Below are 6,000 nucleotides of genomic sequence, written 5' to 3' on the forward strand. Positions count from 1 at the left end.
ACGCGACTCGGAAAACTCGGTACTCTCAAGTTCAGTGTGCCATCCTATGCAGTCTGGAAGACGATCTTCAAAAATGTTTTGAGCACAACGATCCACATGAGTTAGTCAATGAGTTGAAAACTATCTTTGCAACTCATGCGGCCGTGGAATGCTATGAAGAATCGAAACACTTCTTCAGTTGCATGATGGAAGAGGGCAGCTCCGTTAGTGAGCACATGCTCGCCATGACCGGGCATGCGAAGAAACTCAGTGACTTAGGAATAGTGATTCCTAACAGACTGGGGATTAATCGTGTCCTTCAATCACTGCCACCTAGTTACAAGAACTTTGTGATGAACTACAATATGCAGAACATGAACAAAGAGTTACCTGAACTATTCTCCATGCTGAAATCTGCTGAGATTGAGATAAAGAAAGAGCACCAAGTGTTGATGGTCAACAAGACCACCAGTTTCAAGAAACAGGGCAAGTCTAAGGGTAACTTCAAGAAGGGCGGCAAGAAAGCTGCCGCGCCTCCTGTGAAGCCTAAGGCTGGCCCTAAGCCTGATGCTGAGTGCTATTACTGCAAGGAGAAGGGACACTGGAAGCGCAATTGCCCCAAGTACTTGGCTGATCTGAAGTGCGGCCTTGTCAAGAAGAAGAAAGGTATATCTAATATACATGTTATATATGTCTATCTTACTGGTTCTCGTACTAGTACCTGGGTATTTGATACTGGTTCGGTTGCTCATATTTGTAACTCGAAACAGGAACTACGGAATAAACGAAGACTATTGAGGGATGAAGTGACGATGCGCGTTGGAAATGGATCCAAGGTCGATGTGATCGCTGTCGGCACGCTCCCTCTACATCTACCTTCGGGATTAGTTTTAAACCTTAATAATTGTTATTTTGTCCCTGCGTTGAGCATGAACATTATATCTGGATCTTGTTTAATGCGAGACGGTTATTCATTCAAATCTGAGAACAATGGTTGTTCTATTTTTATGAATAATATCTTTTATGGTCACGCACCCGAGAAGAATGGTTTATTTCTATTAAATCTCGATAGTAGTGATACACATGTTCATAACATTGATGCTAAGCGAATTAAATTGAATGATAATTCTACTTATATGTGGCATTGTCGTCTTGGTCATATTGGAGTGAAACGCATGAAGAAACTCCATTCCGATGGATTACTTGAATCACTTGACTTTGAGTCACTTGATAGATGCGAAGCATGTCTAATGGGAAAATGACTAAGACTCCATTCTCTGGTATTATGGAGCGAGCTACAGACTTATTGGAAATCATACATACAGATGTATGTGGACCAATGAGTGTATCCTCGCGCGGTGGTTATCGTTATGTTCTAACCTTCACAGATGATCTGAGTAGATATGGGTATATCTATTTCATGAAACATAAATCCGAAAATTTTGAGAAGTTTAAGGAATTCCAAAGTGAAGTAGAAAATCAACGTAACAGGAAGATTAAATTTCTACGATCTGATCACGGAGGCGAATATCTGAGTTATGAGTTTGGCATGCATTTAAAGAAATGCGGAATACTTTCACAGTTGAAACCGCCGGGAACACCACAACGAAATGGTGTGTCCGAACGTCGTAATCAAACTCTCTTAGATATGGTTCGTTCTATGATGTCTCTCACTGATTTGCCGTTATCATTTTGGGGTTATGCATTAGAGACAGCTGCATTCACTTTAAATAGGGCACCATCTAAATCCGTTGAAACGACACCGTATGAATTATGGTTTAATAAGAAACCTAAGTTGTCGTTCCTTAAAAGTTTGGGGTTGTGAAGCCTATGTAAAAAAGTTACATCCGGACAAGCTAGAGCCCAAAGCGGAGAAATGCGTCTTCATAGGATACCCTAAGGAAACTATAGGGTATACTTTCTATCACAGATCCGAAGGCAAAATCTTTATTGCTAAGAACGGAAACTTTCTTGAGAAAGAATTTCTCACTAAAGAAGTGACTGGAAGAAAAGTAGAACTCGGCGAGATTACTGAATCTTATATCGTTGATCAGAGTAGCGCAGTACCGGAAGTTGTTCCTGTGCCGCCTGCACCGGTAACAGAGGAAGCTAATGATAATGATCATGAAACTTCGAGCGAGATAGCTACGGAACCTCGCAGATCGACAAGGGAACGTACCACTCCTGATTGGTATGATCCTTGTCTAAATGTCATGATTGTGGACAACAATGATGAAGACCCTGCGACGTATGAAGTAGCGATGATGAGCCCAGATTCCAACAAATGGCAAGAAGCCATGAAATCCGAAATGGGATCCATGTATGATAACAAAGTGTGGACTTTGGTAGACTTACTGATAGCCGCAAGGCTGTCGAGAATAAATGGATCTTCAAGAGAAAAACAGATGTTAATGGTAATATTACTGTCTATAAAGCTCGACTTGTCGCAAAGGGTTTCCGACAAATTCAAGGTGTTGACTATGATGAGACTTTCTCACCTGTAGCGAAGCTAAAATCTGTGAGGATTTTGTTAGCAATAGCTGCATATTTCGATTATGAGATTTGGCAGATGGATGTCAAAACGGCGTTCCTTAATGGAGACATTGAGGAAGAGTTGTATATGGTACAACCCAAAGGTTTTGTCGATCCTAAAAATGCTGACAAGGTGTGCAAACTTCAGCGTTCAATTTATGGACTGAAGCAAGCATCCAGGAGTTGGAACCGACGTTTTGATAAGGTGATCAAAGACTTCGGGTTTATACAGTGCCATGGAGAGGCATGTATTTACAAGAAAGTGAGTGGGAGCTCTGTAGCATTCCTGGTATTATATGTAGATGACATATTATTAATTTGGAATGATATAGAACTATTAAGCAATTTAAAAGGTTATTTGAATAAATGTTTTTCAATGAAGGACCTTGGTGAAGCAACATACATATTAGGCATCAAGATTTATAGAGATAGATCAAGACGCCTATTAGCGCTCTCGCAGAGTACATACCTGGACAAGATTCTAAAGAAGTTTAGAATGGATGAAAGTAAGAAAGGATTCTTACCGATGTTACCAGGTAAGGTCTTGAGTAAGACTCAAGGTCCGGCTACGGCACAAGAAAGAGAGAGGATGAATCAGATCCCCTATGCCTCAGCAGTAGGTTCTATCATGTATGCCATGCTGTGTACTAGACCGGATATAGCACATGCAGTTAGTTTGACTTGCAGATATCAAAGTGATCCAGGAATGGAACACTGGACAGCGGTCAAGAATATCCTGAAGTACTTGAAAAGAACTAAGGATATGTTTCTTTGTTATGGAGGTGACCAAGAGCTCGCTGTAACCAGTTACACCGATGCAAGTTGGAACACTGATCCTGATGACTCTAAGTCTCAGTCTGGGTACGTGTTTATATTGAATGGTGCTGCAGTTAGCTGGTGCAGCTCGAAGCAGTGCACGGCGGCGAAGTCTTCAATAGAATTGGAGTACATAGCAGCTTCAGAGGCTTCATCGGAAGCGGTATGGCTGAAGAGGTTCATTGGACCCACTAGTCATATATTGTGACAACATGGGTGCCATTGCCAATGCACAAGAACCAAGGTCACACAAGAAGCTGAAGCATATCAAGTTGCGTTTTCATTCGATTCGCTAGTACATCGAAGATGGAGAAGTAAAGATTTGCAAAGTACACACTGATCTGAATGTAGCAGATCCGTTGACTAAAGCTCTCCCTAGGGCAAAGCATGACCAACACCAGAAAGCCATGGGTGCTAGGTACCTTACAATGTAATCTAGATTATTGACTCTAGTGCAAGTGGGAGACTGTTGGAGATTGATGTCTACGCACGCTTCTATTCTTGTAGACAGTGTTGGGCCTCCAAGAGCAGAGGTTTGTAGAACAGCAGCAAGTTTCCCTTAAGTGAATCACCCAAGGTTTATCGAACTCAGGGTGGTAGAGGTCAAAGATATCCTTCTCAAGCAACCCTGCAATTATGATACAAGAAGTCTCTTGTGTCCCCAACACAACTAATACACTTGTCAGATGTATAGGTGCACTAGTTCGGCAAAGAGATAGTGAAATACAAGTAATATGGATGTATATGAGTGGTAATAACGGCGCCAGAAAATTGCTTGCTGGCGTGCAGTTGATGGTGGTAATATTGCAGGAAGTAAAGATGTAGTAGAACAGTAAATAAGCGATGATTCCAGTATTTGGAAACAAGGCCTAGGGATCATACTTTCACTAGTGGACACTCTCAACATTGATCACATAAATAAATAAGTTCTCTTCTCTTATGCTACTTCTACACTCTCTTGTTGGATAACAAACACCATTCATTGTGCAGGGCTACAAGAGCACCTCAATGCCGGAGTTAACAAGCTCCACAACATTCGGAGTTCATATTTAAGTAACCTTAGAGTGCATGATAGACCATTGCAATTTAAACCGAGTACTAACATAGCATGCACACCGTCACCGACTGACAAGGGATTAACTTGTCAATGCCTACAAGTAGTAGACTAGGGTTTCGTTGGATGTAGAGGGCAAGTAGATCTCGAAGGTTTCAGCAGAAAAGTACTCGACGATTGTAAAACTAGGGTTTGGAAAACAATGATTCGGTCCTTTCTTTGTCCCTCGACTCCCCCTTATATAGAAGTTGGAGCCGAGGGATTCGTAATACTCAAGTTTACAGAGTCCGGGAGGGTTTCTGACCCGTCCCGCAAGATTACAAACTACACTTCCTATTACAACTCTATCTTTCCATAATAACATCTTGGGCTTCCGAATCTTCTTATTCTTCGAGTCATGGGCCTTGAATAAATCCCGGGTACCATCTTCGGCAGGCCCATTGGGGATGCCTATGTCAGTAGCCCCCGAGATTTTGTTTGAATCGTAGAGTCAAGGAAAATCTCCACCTTTATATTTATTCAATAACCTTGAACTTTACCATATATCTTTGCATATAAATTTCTATATTGTACAGGGCTAATGGTAGTTGGGGCTAGTTCATCTGACGGATCAGGTACTAGTTAACTGCTCTAGTGGCAATCCCCAAAAACCTACTTCAAGATCACGTCCCTGGACATGATCTCGGGATACTAGTGTAAACTTCGACAGGTGTCGCTTAAGGTCTTACCATTCTGTCGAGTCCCAGTCATATTTATCGGGTACCTAACGCGTCCGTTAGGATTTTTCTTCGTATCTGTTGATACGGATAAAAGTAGCAAACCGACGTCAGAGACGGCGCTACGCCACACAGAACGGATCCGGGGTCTTACCTTCGCAAAGTTTTGCGGCATTCAGAAATTATTCGCAACTTTGGCGTTCTGAGAATATATTGTCGAGTGCTTATTCGGCTGTTGGAATAGCACATTTTATTGAGTCAACGGATGACTTATATTGCTCTCCCGATGGGAGTATATGTAGAGTTATCTATATAACTCGAAATATGCTCCCCCTTTCTTTTTTCTTCTTCCTCTCTCTTCTTCTTTTTTTTATATTTTCATCGGGCACGCGAACAGCGTTCCCGATGGGAGTAGCCCCCGAGGCTACAGCCAAGAAATAGTGCTTGGTTGTAGGCTCAACACTTTAATGCATCGTGTCGCTATATTGTCATTCCTTCTCGAACTTTTATATCTATCGGGTGCGCGAACAGCGCTCCCGATGGGAGTAGCCCCCGAGGCTATGAACAAATGCTTGCGTTTGATCATAGGCTCCCGCAATTTCTATATTGTCATACTCGACTTTTACTTTTTTTCCAAAGTAGCCCCCGAGCATTTGGGCAAAAACTTGTATTTGATCAAAGGCTCCCGAAGTAATAATTATTATTGCCGCCGATCTTCTTATTTCATACTTGTCGAAATTTTCCCCTTAGTCAAGGTGACCTCAATGCTGTCGATAGCCACGATCTTTGTATCCGAAAAACTCGAGTACTGCTGTCCCTGCCTTGTGGGTCCAAAATTCCTACCATGTTGACACGTCGTGCAAGTGGGGGACACACGTCCTCCGCTTTTCCTGGCGCACGTAC

The sequence above is a fragment of the Lolium rigidum genome, chromosome 7 (genome assembly GCF_022539505.1).
Source record: "Lolium rigidum isolate FL_2022 chromosome 7, APGP_CSIRO_Lrig_0.1, whole genome shotgun sequence".
Classification (NCBI taxonomy): domain Eukaryota; kingdom Viridiplantae; phylum Streptophyta; class Magnoliopsida; order Poales; family Poaceae; genus Lolium; species Lolium rigidum.